Genomic DNA, 21,515 nt, shown 5'->3' with positions numbered 1-21,515 from the left:
GCAATGGGATTCCCAGTCCCAAATTAACTAACCTTCATAATTTTACAAAAAATAGACACTCCTTCATGGTATGAGATTGTTGGCAGGCACCCGAGGATTCGGTTAGCCATGGTTTGTGAAAGTAAAGGTTGGAAGGAGTGCCACCCAAAAATAAAAAATGTTTCATGGGAGCCGCTCTTTGAAGGTTTGTCTGGCAAGGGGGTTAGAGTGCCCACTACCATTCGTTGACAACAACAAACACCTCTCAAAATGTTACTTTTATGCTCTCTTTATGTTTTCAAAATAAAAGCTCTGGCACAAATATAGCAATCGATGCTTCCCTCGTCGAAGGGCCATTCTTCTACTTTTATGTTGAGTCAGTTTACCTACTTCCTTCCATCTTAGAAGCAAACACTTGTGTTAACTGTGCATTGATTCTTACATACTTGCTTGTTGCACTTGTTATATTTCTTTATGTTGACAATATCCATGAGATATACATGTTGAAAGTTGAAAGCAACCGCTGAAACTTAATCTTCCTTTGTGTTGCTTCAATGCCTTTACTATGAATTTACTGCTTTATGAGTTAACTCTTATGCAAGACTTATTGATGCTTGTCTTGAAAGTACTATTCATGAAAAGTCTTTGCTATATGGTACAATTGTTTAATCATTGTCTTTATCATTGCTTTGAATCGCTACATTCATCTCATATGCTTTACAATAGTATGATTAAGATCATGTTGGTAGCATGTCACTTCAGAAATAATCTTTGTTATCATTTACCTACTCGGGGACGAGTAGGAACTAAGCTTGGGGATGCTGATACGTCTCCAACGTATCTATAATTTCTGATGTTCCATGCTTGTTTTATGACAATACCTACATGTTTTGTTCACACTTTATATCGTTTTTATGCGTTTTCCGGAACTAACCTATTGACGAGATGCCGAAGTGCCAGTTCCTGTTTTCTGCTGATTTTGGTTTCAGAAATCCTAGTAAGGAAATATTCTCGGAATTGGACGAAATCAATGCCCAGAGTCTTAAAATCCCACGAAGCTTCCAGAACACCCGAGAGCCGCCAGAGGAGGGCCCTGTGGGCCCCAGATGATAGGCTGGCGTGGCCAGGGTGTGGGCCGCGCCCCCCTACTGTGTCGTCGCCTCGTCGACCTTCCGACTCCGCCTCTTTGCCTATATAAAGGTCCCTAACCTAAATCTTCGATACGAAAAAGCCACGGTACGAGAAACCTTCCAGGGCCGCCGCCATCGTGAAGCCAAGATCTGGGGGACAAGAGTCTCTGTTCCGGCACGCCGCCGGTACGGGGAAGTGCCCCCGGAAGGCTTCTCCATCGACACCACCGCCATCTTCATCACCGTTGTTGTCTCACATTAGGAGGGAGTAGTTCTCCATCGAGGCTAAGGGGCTGTACCGGTAGCTATGTGGTTCATCTCTCTCCATATGTACTTCAATACAATAATCTCATGAGCTGCCTTACATGATTGAGATTCATATGATGATGCTTGTAATCTAGATGTCATTATGCTAGTCAAGTGGATTTTACTTATGTGATCTCCGGAGACTCCTTGTCCCACGTGTGTAAAGGTGACAGTGTGTGCACCGTGTGGGTCTCTTAGGCTATATTTCACAGAATACTTATTCACTGTTATGAATAGCATAGTGAAGTGCTTATTTATATCCCTTTATGATTGCAATGTGTTTTGTATCACTATTCATCTATGTGCTACTCTAGTGATGTTATTAAAGTACTCTATTCCTCCTGCACGGTGTAATGGTGACAGTGTGTGCATCGTGTAGTACTTGGCGTAGGTTACGATTATAATCTCTTGTAGATTATGAAGTTAACTATTGCTATGATAGTATTGATGTGATCTATGCCTCCTTCATAGTGTGATGGTGACAGTGTGCATGCTATGTTAGTACTTGGTGTAGTTGTGTTGATCTATCATGCACTCTAAGGTTATTTAAATATGAACATCGAATATTGTGGAGCTTGTTAACTCCGGCATTGAGGGTTCGTGTAATCCTACACAATTAGTGGTGTTCATCATCCAACAACAGAGTGTAGAGTGGTTTTATTATGTGATCAATGTTGAGAGTGTCCACTAGTGAAAGTATAATCCATAGGCCTTGTTCCTAAATACTGCAATCATCGCTGCTTGTTTACTATTTTACTGCATCTGTACTGCCCGCAATATTACCACCATCAACCACACGCCAGTCGTAGCATCAAGCTATTTTCTGGTGCCGTTACTACTGCTCATATACATTCATACCACTTGTATTTCACTATCTCTTCGCCGAACTAGTGCACCTATACATCTGACAAGTGTATTAGGTGTGTTGGGGACACAAGAGACTTCTTGCTTTGTGGTTGCAGGGTTGCATGAGAGGGATATCTTTGACCTCTTCCTCCCTGAGTTCGATAAACCTTGGGTGATCCACTTAAGGGAAACTTGCTGTTGTTCTACAAACCTCTGCTCTTGGAGACCCAACACTGTCTACAAGAATAGAAGCACCCGTAGACATCAATCCCTAGGCCTTGTTTCCAAATACTGCAATCATCGCTTATTTACTGTTCTACTGCATCTTTACTTCCTGCAATATTACCACCATCAACTGCACGCCAGCAAGCTATTTTCTGGCGCCATTACTACTTCTCATATTCATTCATAGCACTTGTATCTCACTATCTCTTTGCCGAACTAGTGCACCTATACATCTGACAAGTGTATTAGGTGTGTTGGGGACACAAGAGACTTCTTGCATTGTGATCGCAGGGTTGCTTGAGAGGGATATCTTTGACCTCTTCCTCCCTGAGTTCGATAAACCTTGGGTGATCCACTTAAGGGAAAACTTGTTGCTGTTCTACAAACCTCTGCTCTTGGAGGCCCAACACTGTCTAGAGGAAAAGAAGCGTGAGTAGACATCAAGCTATTTTCTGGCGCCGTTGCCGGTGAACGAAAAGCTTCCACACAGAGATTTCCTCCTTCATCAACCACACGCCAGTTGTAGACAATCAAGTATTTTCTGGCGCCGTTGCCGGGGAGGAAAGGTAAAAGGCACTCACACTCCGGTCCCAGGTAACTAAGTTATTTTCTGTCACCGTTGTAAGTGATCGAAGCTATTTCCTTTAGATCCTGCAATTGCATCTTTTTGTTTCTTGTTTTTATTTCACTAGTTAGGCATAATGGAAAGCAACTATGAGCTTTTTAATCTATTTCCTGAGTTAAGACATGGATTGTTTGATGCGAAAATTAAAAAACCTATTGAACCTTATTTGCATGCTAGTAGCAATGATATTAGTATGAACGCTTTGAACACCATTGTTGCTAATGATATGGAAATTTCTAAGCTTGGGGAAGCTGGTTTTGATGAGCATGATATTTTTAGTCCCCCAAGCATGGAGGAGAAAATTTACTTTGATGATACTTTACCTCCTATTTATGATGATTATAATGATAGTGGTCTTTTGGTGCCGCCTACTATGGAGAGTAAATTTATTTATGATTATACTATGCCTCCTACACTTGATGAGAATAATAATGATAGCTACTTTGTTGAATTTGCTCCCACTACAACTAATAAAATTGATTATACTTATGTGGGTAGTAATAATTTTATGCATGAAGCTCATGATAAGAATATTTCATTTGATAGTTATATTGTTGAGTTTGTTCATGATGCTACTGAAAATCTTTATGAGAGAGGAAAATATGGTTGTAGAAATTTTCATGTTACTAAAACACCTCTCTATATGCTGAAATTTTTGAAGTTACACTTGTTTTATCTTTCTATGCTTATTGCATTATGCCTACATAACTTGTTTATTTACAAGATACCTATGCATAGGAAGCATGTTAGGCTTAAATGTGTTTTGAATTTGCTTTTTGATGCTCTCTTTTGCTTCAACTCTCATCTTTACGAGTGCATCATTGAAATTGCTGAGCCCATCTTAATGGCTATAAAGAAAGCACTTCTTGGGAGATAACCCATGTTTTTATTTTACTACAGTAATTTTGTTTTATATTTGAGTATTGGAAGTTGTTACTACTGTAGCAACCTCTCCTTATCTTTATTTTATTGCATTGGTGTGCCAAGTAAAGTCTTTGATAGTAAGCTTGATACTAGATTTGGATTACTGCGCAGAAACAGATTTCTATCTGTCACGAATTTGGGCAGGGTTCTCTGTAGGTAACTCAGAAAAATCTACCAATTTACGTGAGTGATCCTCAGATATTTACGCAACTTTCATTCAATTTGAGAATTTTCATCTGAGCAAGTATGGTGCCTCTAAAAAAATCGTCTTTACGAACTGTTCTGTTTTGACAGATTCTGCCTTTTATTTTGCATTGCTTCTTTTGCTATGTTGGATGGGTTTCTTTGTTCCATTGACTTCCAGTAGCTTTGAGCAATGTCCAGAAGTGTTAAGAATGATTGTGTCACCTCTGAACATGTGAATTTTTATTATGCACTAACCCTCTAATGAGTTTGTTTTGAGTTTGATGTGGAGGAAGTTTTCAAGGGTCAAGAGAGGAGGATGATATATGATCAAGAAGAGTGAAAAGTCTAAGCTTGGGGATGCCCCCGTGGTTCATCCCTGCATATTTCAAGAAGACTCAAGCGTCTAAGCTTGAGGATGCCCAAGGCATCCCCTTCTTCATCAACAATTTATCAGGTTTCTTCTATTGAAACTATATTTTTATTCCGTCACATCTTATGTACTTTACTTTGAGCGTCTGTGTGTTTTTATTTTCGTTTTGGTTATTTTCATTCTATGAATAAATTCATGCTTGTGGGATAGAGACACGCTCCGCTGGTTCATATGAACACATGTGTTCTTAGCTTTTAATTTTCATGGCGAAGGTTGAAACTGCTTCGTTCATTGTTATTCGGTTGGTTAAGGAAATGTTGCATGTGGTAGTGGTATAATGAAACACTTGCATAATCTTGTAGATCATTGAGCTTTGATAACTTGATTCTTTGCAAACGTTTTGAGGTATTTAGATGGTAAGGCTTGCTGGATAAATAAGTTAAAATTAGTAGTGGATTGTTGTCTTTAAGCTTGTGCCGTACTACAAACTCTATTTAAATAGTTGAAGGTGTAGTTGGACTTGATAGCTTTCCATGTCTGAGAGTTCATCGTAATAACTAAGTTGTGCTGAAGGTCGAGGGAGCTAGCGGGGTACTTGTGCCACCGTGAACGGCCCTCCTTGGAGTAAATTTAATCATGCTCTTAATGATGAACCTGCTAGTTGTTTGCAATAAGCTTGTGAGTTATTTTTGACTAATGTTAAGCTACGGTTTTTGGCACTTCCACCATCCAAATTTGCTAGCCTCTTCGGTACTGTGCATTGCCTTTTGCTCACATTGAGAATTGTGCATACTTCGCCGGTACATCCATACCCGTGGGAGGACTTTCTCTTGTTATCCTACACATAAGCCATACATCTCCTCAAAATAGCCACCATACCTACCTACCACAGCATTTCCATAGCTGTTCCGAGATATATTGCCATGCAACTTCCATTTTACATTACATGTTGTCATTTATCATTTATATATTGCTTTGCATGATTATATACAGCTGATGTGTGGTTTACCCATGTTACGCTAGATCATTGCACATCCTGCTACACTGGCAGAGGCATACAGTTTTATACATCATGTTTTATTCATTATGAGTTATTTGTACCAAAAAGTGTGTTGTCATATTAGGATGTTGCCCCTAAAAGTGAAAAGAGCCATGGAGGCCATCAAAAAGAGAAAAAAGAAAAGAAAGAAAAGAAATAGAAAAGAAAAGAAAAAAAAAAGAAAAAAAAGAAAAGAAAAAGAAAAAAAGAGAGAAATAAAAAGGGGGCAGCATTACTATCTTTTATCCACACTTGTGCTCATGTTTTAGCACCTGCAGTATTCATAGTCATCATTTGTGCTCATGTTTAGCACCTATACTCCATATGAGAGAGTTTTCATGTTTTACTAGTATAACTATGTGTGGAATTTACACTATAGAACTTGGGTTGTATATTCCAATGATGAGCCTCCTCAAAAGTGCTCTAGGTCTTCATGAGCAACCAAGTTGGATGCACCCCCACTAGTTCCATTGGAGAGCTTTCATACACATATAGCTCTATGTGCATCCGTTGCATGGCAATCACTACTCCTTGCATAGCTTCGATCATAAGGCTTCCTCTTGTCTAATGATCACTTATAGCTTTGTAAGACTTTCTTCCATTTGGCCTTCCAAACCCCCATTAACGTTCTTCATGCCATAACATCCTGGTGCTAATACCAAATGCTTGCGCTCACCAGTTGAGTAGAATTCGAAACAGTTGATTCATGATGTCCATGCTTATGTTTACTTGACTGAATCCTTCTTATGTTGTGAAAATTTACTTGATGCTTGGAATGAAGGATAGAACTTCTACGCTGAATACTTAACACATCTTTAATGAACTTTGTACGGTTTCATGTCTTTAAAGGAATAGTTCATAAAAACTTCTAGCTTGTTTAACTCTTGCATTATCATCTCTTATATCAATATAGACATTTTCTTTGAGTGATTTGATCTCAGTTCATATGCTTTACATCACTATTGGATCAAAATTATGTTGGTAGCATGTCACTTCAGAAATTATCTTTGTTACCGTTTACCTACTCGGGGACGAGTAGGAACTAAGCTTGGGGATGCTGATACGTCTCCAACGTATCGATAATTTCTTATGTTCCATGCTTGTTTTATGACAATACCTACATGTTTTGTTCACACTTTATATCGTTTTTATGCATTTTCCGGAACTAACCTATTGATGAGATGCCGAAGTGCCAGTTCCTGTTTTCTGTTGTTTTTGGTTTCAGAAATCCTAGTAAGGAAATATTCTCGGAATTGGACGAAATCAATGCCCAGCATCTTATAATTCCACGAAGCTTCCAGAACACCGGAGAGGCACCAGAGGGGAGCCCTGTGGGCCCCACACATGTGGCCGGCGCGGCCCAAGGGGGGGCGCGCCCCCCTATTGTGTGGTGCCCCCGTCAGCTGTCCGACTCCGATTCTCCACCTATAAGATGCCCCCTGACCTAAATCTTCGATAAGAATAAGCCACGGTACGAGAAACCTTCCAGAGCCGCCGCCATCGCGAAGCCAAGATCTGGGGGACAGGAGTCTCTGTTCCGGCACGCCGCCGGGACGGGGAAGTGCCCCCGGAAGGCATCTCCATCGACACCACTGCCATCTTCATCACCGCTGCTGTCTCCCATGAGGAGGGAGTAGTTCTCCATGGAGGCTAAGGGCTGTACCGGTAGCTATGTGGTTAATCTCTCTCCTATGTACTTCAATACAATGATCTCATGAGCTGCCTTACATGATTGAGATTCATATGAGTTTTGTATCACTATTCATCTATGTGCTACTCTAGTGATGTTATTAAAGTACTCTATTCCTCCTCCATGATGTAATGGTGACAGTGTGTGCATCATGTAGTACTTGGCGTAGTTTATGATTATGATCTCTTGTAGATTATGAAGTTAACTATTACTATGATGGTATTGATGTGATCTATTCCTCCTTTCATAGTATGATGGTGACAGTGTGCATGCTATGTTAGTACTCGGTATAATTGTGTTGGTCTATCATGCACTCTAAGGTTATTTAAATATGAACATTGAATGTTGTGGAGCTTGTTAACTCCGGTATTGAGGTGCTCTTGTAGCCCTACACAATTAATGGTGTTCATCATCCAACAAGAGAGTGTAGAGTGGTTTTATTATGTGATCAATGTTGAGAGTGTCCACTAGTGAAAGTATGATCCCTAGGCCTTGTTTCCAAATACTGCAATCATCGCTTATTTACTTGTTCTCCGCATCTTTACTTCCTGCAATATTACCACCATCAATCGCACGCCTTGACAAGCTATTTTCTGGCGCCGTTACTACTGCTCATATTCATTCATACCACTTGTATCTCACTATCTCTTCGCCGAACTAGTGCACCTATACATCTGACAAGTGTATTAGGTGTGTTGGGGACACAAGAGACTTCTTGCATTGTGATCACAGGGTTGCTTGAGAGGGATATCTTTGACCTCTTCCTCCCTGAGTTCGATAAACCTTGGGTGATCCACTTAGGGAAAACTTGCTGCTGTTCTACAAACCTCTGCTCTTGGAGGCCCAACACTGTCTACAGGAAAAGAAGCGTGAGTAGACATCAACTATTTTCTGGCGCCGTTGCCATGGAACGAAAAGCTTCCACACAGAGATTTCCTCCCTCGTCAACCACGCGCCAGTTGTAGACAGTCAGGCAGCACCTCCGCACTCGGTCACACGTTCGGTGTTGATGACGACGTCCTTCTCCCTGTTCCGGCGGGCAGCGGATGTTGTAGATCCTCCTTGGAATCCCGCCAACACGACAGCGTGGTGACGGTGGTGGTGGAGATCTCCGGCAGTGCTTCGCCGTAAGCACCGCGTGAGAATAGGGAGGAGGGGAGTGGCTAGGGTTTGGGGAGAGGGGCACTTGGGGCGCCGGCCTTGGGTGCCCTTGGGTGGTGCGGCTCAAGTGGTGGCCGCCCCTCCCGCTCCCCCTCTTTATATAGGTGGAAGCCCTAGGGTTTGCCCCAAAATCAAATTAGAGTCCAACTCAAAACCTGCCATATGGGTGAAACCTAGGTGAAGTGGGATTGCTCCCTTTCCTTCTCCCTTGGCCGGCCAAGGTGGTGGAGTCCACCATGGACTCCACCTTCCCTCTTGGTTGGCCGGCTAGGGTTGGTGGAGTCCATCCAGGACTCCACCTTCCATAGTGGTTTCTTCTGGAAGGTTCTAAAATATTCTAGCGCCTTCCATAAATGCACCGGATCATTTCCAAACTTGAAAATGACATCCTATATATGAATCTTATTCTCTGAACCATTCCGAAACTCCTCGTGATGTCCTGGATCCCATCCGAGACTCCGACCAACATTCGAACTCCATTCCATATTCCATATCTACTTATGACGACATCAAACCTTGAGTGTGTCACCCTACGGTTCGAGAACTATGCGGACATGATCGAGACTCCTCTCCGATCAATAACTAATAGCGGGACCTGGAGATCCATAATAGCTCCCACATATTCAACGATGACTTCATGATTAAAAGAACCATTCACATAAAATAACAATTCCCTTTGTCTTGCGATATTTTACTTATCCGAAGTTTGATCGTCAGTATCTCCATAACTAGTTCAACCTCGTTACCGATAAGTACTCTTTACTTGTACCGTGATATGATATCCCTTGTGAGCCAGTCACATGCTTGCAAGCTAATTGGATGTCATTTCACCGAGAGGGCCCAGAGTATATCTATCCATCATTTGGATGGACAAATCCCACTATTGATCCAAGTGCTTCAACCCTATACTTTCCGAACACTTAATGCCACCTTTATAACAACCCATTTACGCAGTAGTGTTTGGTGTCATCAAAGCATCCATCCGGTGTAGGTGATTAACATGATCTCATGGTCGAAGAATTAAGTTACTATGCATATTAAAGCTTGAAGCATAAAGAATTAAATGACTTGATCATATGCTACGCTTACTATGGTTGTATGTCCATCACATCATTCACCTAATGATATGACCTTATTATTAATAACATCCAATGTTCATGATTATGAAACTATGATCATATATTAATCAACAAGCTAGTTTAACAACATGCTTACTAGGTACTATTTTATGTTTACATAACACACATGTATTAATGTTTCCGGTTAATACAATTATAGGATGGGATGCAAACATTTAACATAAACACAAAGATTAATAACCACTTTATTATTGCCTCTTGGGCATATGTCCAACAGTCTCCCACTTGCACTAGAGTCAATAATCTAGATTACATTGTAATGTACCTAACACCCATGGCATTCTGGTGTACGTCATGTTTCATGTTTCGCTCTAGGGAGAGCTTTAGTCAACGGATCTGCCACATTCAGATCAGTGCGTACTTTGCAAATCTTTAAGTCGCCTTCTTTGACATACTCGCGAATAGAATGAAAACGTAGCTTTATATGCTTCAGCTTCTTGTGTGACCTTGGCTCATGTGCATTGGCTATGGCACCCATGTTGTCACAATAGATGGTCATTGGATCCGACATACTAGGAACCACACCAAGCTCAGTAATGAAACACTTCATCCATATCGCCTCTGATGAAGCCTCCGAAGCAGCTATGTGTTCCGATTCAGTTGGAGATTTCGCCACAACGCTTTTCTTAGCACTCTTCCAGCTTACTGCTGCACCATTCAAAATAAATATGTATCCGGATTGAGACTTAGAGTCATTCGGATCAGTATTTCAATTAGCATCGGTGTAACTGGTTACAGCAAGCTCTTGGTCACCTCCATAACAAAGAAACATATCCTTAGTTCTTTTCAAGTACTTCAGGTTATTCATGACCGCTGTCCAGTGTTCCATTCCTGGATTACTTTGATATCTGCTGGTCAAACTAACAACATGTGCGATATCCGATCTTGTACACAACATGGCATACATGATAGAGCCTATGGCCGAGGTATAGGGGATTTTGTTCATATTTTCTCTTTCTTCTGTCGTAGCTGGACTTTGAGTTTTACTCAAGGTCTTACCTGGTAACATGGGCAAGAACCCTTTCTTGCTCTTATCCATTCTAAACTTCTTTAGAATATTATCCAAGTATGTACTCTGTGAAAGCCCTATTAGGCGTCTTGATCTATCTCTATAAATCTTTATACCTAAGATATATGCTGCTTCTCCAAGGTCCTTCATTGAAAACACTTATTCAAATAGCCGTCGACACTACTTATAAGTTCTACATCATTTCCAATCAATAATATGTCATCTACATATAATATAAGAAATGCTATAGAGCTCCCACTCACTTTCTTGTAACTACAAGCCTCTCCATGGGTTTGTATAAATCCAAAGTCTTTGATCACCTTATCAAAGCGTCGGTTCCAACTCCGGGATGCTTGCTCCAGTCCATAAATTGAACACTGAAGTTTGCATACCTTGTCAGCATTTTTAAGATCGACAAAACTTTTGGGTTGTACCATATACAACTCTTCCTCAATGTCACCATTAAGGAACGCCATTTTGACATCCATCTGCCAAATTTCATAATAAAAAATGCAGCTATTGCTAATAATATCCTCACAGACTTTAGCTTCGCTACAGGTGAGAAAGTCTCATCATAGTCAACTCCTTGAATTTGTCGGAACCCTTTCGTGATAAGTCGAGCTTTATAGATAGTAATATTACCATCAGCATTTGTTTTTCTTTTGAAGATCCATTTATTCTCGACAGCCTTGCGGCTATCAGGTAAGTCTACCAAATTCCATACTTGGTTATCATACATGGATTCCATTTCGGATTTCATGGACTCTTGCCATTTGTTGGAATCTGGGATCATCATTGCTTCCTCATACGTCGCAGGGTCTTCATCATTGTTGTCCACAATCATGACATTTAACGCGGGATCGTACCAATCCGGAGTGGCACGTGCCCTCGCCAGCCTGCGAGGTTCACTAGTAACTTTATTCAAAGTTTCATGATCATTATCATTAGCTTCCTCACTAATCGGTGTAGGTGGCACAAGAACATCTTCCGGTGTTGCGCTACTCTGATTTTCAAGAGAAGGTTCAGTAACCTCGTCGATTTCTACTTTTCTTCCAATCACTTCTTTCGAGAGAAACTCCTTCTCAAGAAAGGATCCGTTCTATGCAACGAAGATTTTACTTTCGGATTTGTGATAGAAGGTATACCCAATTGTTTCTTTAGGGTATCCTATGAAGACACATTTCTCCGCTTTGGGTTTGAGCTTGTTAGGTTGTAGCTTCTTTACATAAGCTTCGCAGCCCCAAACTTTAAGGAACGACAACTTAGGTTTGTTTCCAAACCACAATTCACATGGTGTCATCTCAACGGATTTAGATGGTGCCCTATTTAAAGTGAATGTTGTTGTCTCTAATGCATAACTCCAAAAAGATAACGGTAAATCTGTAAGAGACATCATAGATCGAATCATATCCAATAGAGTTCTATTACGACGTTCGGACACACCATTGCGTTGTGGTGTTCCCGGCGGTGTCAACTGTGAAAGTATTCCACATTTCTTTAAATGCATGCCAAACTCATAACTCAGATATTCACCTCTACTATAAGAACGTAGAAATTTAATCTTCTTGTTACGTTGATTTTCTACTTCACTTTGAAATTCCTTAAACTTCTCGAAAGTTTCAGATTTTTGTTTCATCAAGTAGATATACCCATATCTACTCGAATCATCTGTGAAAGTAAGAACATAACGATAACCACCGCGCGATGCTACACTCATTGGTCCACATACATCAGTATGTATGATTTTCAACAAGTATGTAGCTCACTCCATAATACCAGAGAATGGAGTCTTAGTCATTTTCCCATCAGACATGCCTCACATCTATCAAGTGATTCAAGTAATCCATCTGAATGGAGTTTCTTTATGCGTTTCACTCCAATATGACCAAGACGACAGTGCCACATATATGTAGAATTATCATTTAATTTATTTCGCTTAGCATCAATGTTATGTATATGTGTATCACTACTATCGAGATTTAACAAGAATAAACCATTCATCTCAGGTACATGACCATAAAAGATATTATTCATATAAATCGAACAACCATTATTCTCAGACTTGAATGAATAACCGCTTTGCAATAAACAAGATCCAGATATAATGCTCATGCTTAACGCAGACACCAAATAACAATTATTCAGATTTAAAACTAATCCTGATGGTAGATGTAGGGGGAGCGTGCCGACGGTGATCACATCAACCTTGGATCCATTTCCAACGCGCATCATCACCTCGTCCCTCGCTAGTCTCCGTTTATTCTGTAGTTCCTGTTTTGAGTTACAAATATGAGCAACCGAACCAGTATCAAATACCCAGGCACTACTACGATTACTAGTAAGATACACATCAATAATATGTATATCAGATATACCTTTCTTTTTGATGTTTCCGCTCTTCAGATCTGCCAGGTAATTTGAGCAGTCTCGCTTCCAGTATCCCTCTTATTTGCAGTAATAGCACACAATATTAGATTTGGGTCCAGCCTTGGGTTTCTTAGGAGGCGCGTCAGCTTTCTTGCTGCCCTTGTTGAATTTACCCTTTTCCTTAGGCTTGCCCTACTTCTTGAACTTGGTGGTCTTATTGACCATCAACACTTGGTGCTCTTTCTTTATCTCCACTTCAGCAGTTTTTAGCATTGAGAAGAGTTCAGGTAATGTCTTGTCCATGCACTGCATGTTGTAGTTCATCATGAAGTTCTTGTAACTCGGTGGAAGTGATTGAAGAAAACGATGAATCCCCAAGGCGTCAGGAATCATTATTCCCAAGCCTTGGAGTTTCTTCGCGTTGCCCAGACATCTTGAGCATGTGCTCGCTAACGGAGTTGCCCTCTTCCATCTTACAGTTAAAGAACTTTCCAGAAGCATCATAGCTTTCCAGGGCCGCATGAGTTTCAAATATCATTTTGAGCTCACTGATTATATCATGAGGGTCGTGGGTCTCAAAGTGTTTCTGAAGCTCTAATTATAAATCGTAGAGGATGGCACACTAAACTGTGGAGTAATGATTCTTCCAAGCATCGGTAGCTGTTTCTGCAGGTGGGTCACCCAGCGGTGCATCGAGCACATAGAGCAGTTGTCCAGCAGTGAGGATAATCCTCAAGTTACGGAACCAATACGTAAAGTTGATTCCATTGTATTTTAGCTTTTCTTTCTCTAGGAACGAATTAAAGTTGATGGCAGGGGTCACCATAATCTACAAGATATTTGCAAAGAGTTTAGACTAAATTTATGATAAATTGAGTTTACTAATTAATTCTTAAAATTAACTAGGTGAACTCCCACTCAAAACAATATCCCTCGAATTGTCTTAGTGATTACACGAACCAAAACAACTACACCAAGTCTGATCATCACGTGAGATGATGTAGTTTCAATGGCGAACATCAACATGTTCATCATATCATCTATATGATTCATGCTTAGCCTTTCGGTCTTCTGTGTTTCGAGGCCATGTTTGTACATGCTAGGCTCGTCAAGTCAAACCCTAGTTTCCGCATGTGCAAATCTGCCTTGCACCCGTTGTATGCACATGTTGAGTCTATCACACCCGATCATCATGTGATGCTTCGAAACAACGAGTCTTAGAAACGGTGCTAACTAAGGACGAACACTTTATTATCTTGATTTTTAGTGAGAGGGATCATCTTATAATGCTACCATCGCGATCTAAGCAATATAAGATGCATAAAAGGATTAACATCACATACAATTCATAATGTGATATGATATGGCTCTTTTGTCTTTGCACCTTTGATCTTCATCTCCAAAGCACGGACATGATCTCCATCATCAACGGGCATGATATCCATCATCGTCGGTGTAGCGTCAAGGTCAATGGCACCATCTTCAATTCATGGTTGTTCACCACATGTAGCAACTATTACAACAACTTTGAAATAATAATACTACATGAAATATAAAGACAACCATAAGGCTCCTGTCGGTTGCCACAATACAATAGTGATTATCTCATACATATTAATTATCATATCATGGCCATATGACATCACCAAACCCTGCAAAAACAAGTTAGACGCCTCTAATTTGGTTTGCATATTTTACGCGGTTTAGGGTTTTTGAGTAAGATCCAATCTACCAACGAACATGAACCACAACGCTGATACAAGTGTTGTCAATTGAAATAGTAAATTGAATCTTAACTATGGTGAGAGAAACTGACACCCGCAAAGCCACTTATGCAATACAAGTTGCATGTCAAGCGTGGAGCAGATCTCACGAACCTGGTCATGTAAAGCTAGCCCGAGCCGCTTCATCCCACCATCCCGCAAGATGCAAAGTACACATAACAAGAGACAACAAAAGCATCAACGCCCACAAAACCATTGTGTTCTACTCATGCAACCAATATATGCATAGACACGGCTCTGATACCTCTGTAGGGATTCGTAGCATAGAAAACAAAAAATTTCCTACCGCAAGAACAGATAAAAAGCCAAGATCTAATATAGTAGATGGTAGCAACGAGGTGAAGATCATCATACCCTTGAACATCGCTAAGCATAACAAGATAAATCTCGTGGTTGATGTAGTCGATCACTTGCCGCTTGCAAAAACGCGTAGAAGATCTTGATGGTGCCACAATCGGGTAGCACCTCCGCACTCGGTCACACGTTCGTTGTTGATGATGACGTCCTTCTCCCCGTTCTAGCGGGCAACGGATGTAGTAGATCCTCCTCGGAATCCCGCCAACACGACGGCATGGTGATGGTGGTGGTGGAGATCTCCAGCAGCGCTTCGCCGTAAGCACCGCGAAAGAATAGGGAGGAGGGGAGTGGCTAGGGTTTGGGGATAGGGGGCACTTGGGGCGCCGGCCTTGGGTGCCCTTGGGTGGTGCGGCTCAAGTGTTGGCCGGCCCCCTCCCTCTCCCTCTCTTTATATAGGTGGAACCCCCTAGGGTTTCCCCAAAACCAAATTAGAGTCCAACTCAAAACCTGCCATGTGGGTGAAACCTAGGGGAAGTGGGATTGCTCCCTTTCCTTCTCCCTTGGCCGGCCAAGGTGGTGGAGGCCACCATGGACTCCACCTTCCCTCTTGGTTGGCCGTCTAGGGTTGGTGGAGTCCATCCGAGACTCCACCTTCCATAGTGATTTCTTCCGGAAGGTTCTAGAATATTCTAGCGCCTTCCATAAATGCACGAGATCATTTCCAAACTTGGAAAGTGACTTCCTATATATGAATCTTATTCTCCGGACCATTCCGGAACTAATTGTGATGTCATGGATCCCATCCGATACTCCGAACAACATTCAAACTCCATTCCATATACCATATCTACTCATAACGACATCAAACCTTAAGTGTGTCACCCTACGGTTCGAGAACTATGCAGACATGATCGAGACTCCTCTCCGATCGATAACTAATAGCGGGACCTGGAGATCCATAATAGCTCCCACATATTCAACGATGACTTCGTGATCGAAAGAACCATTCACATAAAATAACAATTCCCTTTGTCTCGCGATATTTTACTTATCCGAAGTTTGATCGTCGGTATCTCCATACCTAGTTCAACCTCGTTACTGATAAGTACTCTTTACTCGTACCGTGATATGGCATCCCTTGTGAGCCAGTCACATGCTTGCAAGCTAATTGGATGTCATTCCACGAGAGGGCCCAGAGTATATCTGTCCGTCATTTGGATGGACAAATCCCACTATTGATCCAAGTGCATCAACCCTATATTTTCCGAACACTTAATGCCACCTTTATAACAACCCATTTACGTAGTAGTGTTTGGTGTCATCAAAGCATCCATCCGGTGTAAGTGATTAACATGATCTCATGGCCGAAGGATTAAGTTACTATGCATATTAAAGCTTGAAGCATAAAGAACTAAATAACGTGATCATATGCTACGCTTACTATGGATGTATGTCCATCACATCATTCACTTAATGATATGACCTTGTTATTAATAATATCCAATGTTCATGATCATGAAACTATGATCATCTACTAATCAACAAGCTAGTTTAGCAAGAGCCTTACTAGGGACTCTTTTATGTTTACATAACACACATGTATTAATGTTTCCGGTTAATACAGTTATAGCATGGGATGAAAACATTTATCATAAACACAAAGATATAATAATAACCACTTTATTTTTGCCTCTTGGGCATATCTCCAACAGGTGGGAGGTCGATGACATACATATTATTGTTGATGCGCTTGATGACCTTGAAGGGACCATCTTCTCTCGGATTTAGCTTCGAGTTGCACTCATGAGGGAATCTTTCCTTGCGAAGATGTAGCCACACTAGATCACAGTGCATGCATCTTTTAAACTACTGTCGCGCGCAACCGTTGCTGCTGGGCAGTGTGTGTAGTGTTATTTTTATTCAAAAAAATACCACACCGTGCATTGCGATTTAAGTCAGTGCAACATGGTACAAAAAGACAATACACCTTGAGGACATTGCACCGTGCACTACAACCGAAGGCAGTGCAACACGGTGCAATAAAGGAAATGCACAAGCGGTTCAATGCCAATACACCATGCCGTGCACTGCAAGTAAAAGCAGTGCAGTGTGATAAAAAAAGTAGTGCGTAGACGGTGCGGACACTGCGCCGTGCACTGTGACTGAACGCAGTGCAACACGGTGAAAAAAAGACAGTGCACGGGCGGTGCAACTCAAGGACATCGCGCCGTGCACTACAACCGAAGACATCGTAATGTGGTACAAAAAGGCAGTCGCGAGTGATGCAATGTCAGGACACGAAGTTTTGCAATGCAAGTAAAGACACTACAAGATGGTACAACAAGGCAGTGCACAAGTGGTGCATACAATGCGCAGTGCACTGCGATTGAAGGCAGTGAAACATGGTGAAAAAAGGCAGTGCACCTCTAGGACACCGCGCCATGCATTACGGTTGAACGCAATGCAACATGGTTTGTGCACTGCCGAGACACCACCCCGTGCAAAGCAATGGCAGGCAGTGCAACCTAGGTATGGAAGACGGTGTAAAAAAAGTTCATCGAAACCTGGAGACATGAGGTCTAGTTTTGTAGATCTCAACATGACTGGCACAACCACGAAAATGAATCTTTATTTAAATGCTTGGTGCAAAAGATAATTTGTTATTTATATTTGAATCTACAAAAAATGTAAAGAGAACCAGCGACGTCCCACACATAGCGCACGTGGAAGGAGGAGGAAGCCAGGACACGACACTTTTCAGCATAAGGAGCGACACGGGTGCCCTCCTGGAAGCGAGCGCTTTTTATAGATTTTTCCGCTGAGCTCGTATGCTGCCTCGAAGTAGTCCGCAACCTCGAGCAATGATCCTTTAGAGCATCTCCAGTCGCGTTTCCAAAGCGTCCCCTAAACCGCGCCGGATTGAGCGTTTGGGGGACGTGTTTCGTTCGTGCCGCCTTTGGGGGACGTGTTTCGTTCGTACAGCACGCGTCCGTTGGGAACCCCAAGAGGAAAGTGTGATGCGTACAGCGGCAAGTTTTCCCTCAGTAAGAAACCAAGGTTTATCGAACCAGTAGGAGCCAAGAAGCACGTTGAAGGTTGATGGCGACGAGATGTAGTGCGGCGCAACACCAGGGATTCCGGCGCCAACGTGGAACCTGCACAACACAACCAAAGTACTTTGCCCCAACGAAACAGTGAGGTTGTCAATCTCACCGGCTTGCGGTAACAAAGGATTAGATGTATAGTGTGGATGATGATTGTTTGCAGAAAACAGTAGAACAAGTATTGCAGTAGATTGTATTCGATTAAAAGAATGGACCGGGGTCCACAGTTCACTAGAGGTGTCTCTCTCATAAGATAAATAGCATGTTGGGTGAACAAATTACGGTTGGGCAATTGACAAATAGAGAGAGCATGACAATGCACATACATGATATGATGAGTATTGTGAGATTTAATTGGGCATTACGACAAAGTACATAGACCGCTATCCAGCATGCATCTATGCCTAAAAAGTCCACCTTCAGGTTATCATCCGAACCCCTTCCAGTATTAAGTTGAAAACAATAAACAATTGCATTAAGTATGGTGCGTAATGTAATCAATAACTACATCCTCGGACATAGCATCAATGTTTTATCCCTAGTGGCAACAGCACATCCACAACCTTAAAACTTTCGGTCACTGTCCCAGATTTAATGGAGGCATGAACCCACTATCGAGCATAAATACTCCCTCTTGGAGTTAAGAGTAAAAACTTGGCCAGAGCCTCTACTAATAACGGAGAGCATGCAAGATCGTAAACAACACATAGGTAATAGATTGATAATCAACATAACATAGTATTCTCTATCCATCGGATCCCAACAAACACAACATATAACATTACAGATAGATGATCTTGATCATGTTAGGCAGCTCACAAGATCCGACAATGAAGCACAATTAGGAGAAGACGACCATCTAGCTACTGCTATGGACCCATAGTCCAGGGGTGAACTACTCACTCATCACTCCGGAGGCGACCATGGCGGTGAAGAGTCCTCCGGGAGATGATTCCCCTCTTCGGCAGGGTGCCGGAGGCGATCTCCTGAATCCCCCGAGATGGGATTGGCGGCGGCGGCGTCTCTGGAAGGTTTTCCGTATCGTGGCTCTCGGTACTGGGGGTTTCGCGACGAAGACTATATGTAGGCGGAAGGGCAGGTCAGGAGGCGTCACGGGGGCCCCACACGCTAGGGCCACGCGGGCCCCCCCTGGGCCGCGCCGCCCTAGTGTGGCGGCGCCCCGTGGCCCCACTTCGTCTCTCCTTCGGTCTTCTGGAAGTTTCGTGTGAAAATAGGCCCCTGGGCGTTGATTTCGTCCAATTCCGAGAATATTTCCTTACTAGGATTTCTGAAACTAAAAACAGCAGAAAACAGCGACTGGCTCTTCGGCATCTCGTTAATAGGTTAGTGCCGGAAAATGCATAAATATGACATAAAGTATGCATAAAACATGTAGATATCATCAATAATGTGGCATGGAACATAAGAAATTATCGATACGTCGGAGACGTATCAGCATCCCCAAGCTTAGTTTCTGCTCGTCCAGCGGTAAACGATAACAAAGATAATTTCTGGAGTGACATGCCATCATAACCTTGATCATACTATTGTAAGCATATGTAATGAATGCAGCGATCAAAACAATGGTAATGCAATGAGTAAACAAATGAATCATATAGCAAAGACTTTTCATGAATAGTACTTTCAAGACAAGCATCAATAAGTCTTGCATAAGAGTTAACTCATAAAGCAATAATTCAAAGTAAAGGTATTGAAGCAACACAAAGGAAGATTAAGTTTCAGCGGTTGCTTTCAACTTGTAACATGTATATCTCATGGATAGTTGTCAATGCAAAGTAATATAACAAGTGCAATATGCAAGTATGTAGGAATCAATGCACAGTTCACACAAGTGTTTGCTTCTTGAGATGGAGAGAAATAGGTGAACTGACTCAACATAAAAGTAAAATAATGGCCCTTCGCAGAGGGAAGCATATATTGATTGCTATATTTGTGCTGGAGCTTTGGTTTTGAAAACATATAGAGAGCATAAAAGTAAAGTTTTGAGAGGTGTTTGTTGTTGTCAACGAATGGTAGTGGGCACTCTAACCCCCTTGCCAGACAAACCTTCAAAGAGCGGCTCCCATTTTATTTTATTTTTGTGTGGCACTCCTTCCAACCTTTATTTCACAAACCATGGCTAACCGAATCCTCGGGTGCCTGCCAACAATCTCATACCATGAAGCAGTGCATTTTTATTTTAGTTTTATTATGATGACACTCCTCCCCACCTTTGCTTTCTCAAGCCATGGCTAACCGAATCCTTCGGGTGCCGTCCAACAATCACATACCATGGAGGAGTGTCTATTTTTTTATTAATTAATTTGGGACTGGGAATCCCATTGCAAGCTCTTTTTGCAAAATTATTGGATAAGCGGATGAAGCCACTAGTCCATTGGTGAAAGTTGCCCAACAAGATTGAAAGATAAACACCACATACTTCCTCATGAGCTATAAAACATTGACACAAATCAGAGGTGATAAATTTTGAATTGTTTAAAGGTAGCACTCAAGCAATTTACTTTGGAATGGCGGAGAAATACCATGTAGTAGGTAGGTATGGTGGACACAAATGGGATAGTAGTTGGCTCAAGGATTTTGGATGCATGAGAAGTATTCCCTCTCGATACAAGGTTTAGGCTAGCAAGGTTATTTGAAACAAACACAAGGATGAACCGGTGCAGCAAAACTCACATAAAAGACATATTGTAAACATTATAAGACTCTACACCGTCTTCCTTGTTGTTCAAACTCTTTACTAGAAATTATCTAGACCTTAGAGAGACCAATTATGCAAACCAAATTTTAGCAAGCTCTATGTATTTCTTCATTAATAGGTGCAAAGTATATGATGCAAGAGCTTAAACATGAGCACAACAATTACCAAGTATCACATTATCCAAGACATTTTAGCAATTACTACATGTAGCATTTCCCGTTTCCAACCATATAACAATTTAACGAAGAAGATTCAACCTTCGCCATGAATATTATGAGTAAAGCCTAAGGACATATTTGTCCATATGCAACAGCGGAGCGTGTCTCTCTCCCACACAATGAATGCTAGGATCCATTTTATTCAAACAAAACAAAAACAAAAACAAACCGACGCTCCAAGCAAAGTACATAAGATGTGATGGAATAAAAATATAGTTTCACTAGAGGAACCTGATAATGTTGTCGATGAAGAAGGGGATGCCTTGGGCATCCCCAAGCTTAGACGCTTGAGTCTTCTTGAAATATGCAGGGGTGAACCACCGGGGCATCCCCAAGCTTAGAGCTTTCACTCTCCTTAATCATATTGTATCATCCTCCTCTCTTGATCCTTGAAAAC

This window comes from Lolium perenne, unplaced genomic scaffold (genome assembly GCF_019359855.2).
Source record: "Lolium perenne isolate Kyuss_39 unplaced genomic scaffold, Kyuss_2.0 unplaced26, whole genome shotgun sequence".
Lineage (NCBI taxonomy): Eukaryota > Viridiplantae > Streptophyta > Magnoliopsida > Poales > Poaceae > Lolium > Lolium perenne.
This window is presented reverse-complemented; position numbering follows the sequence as displayed.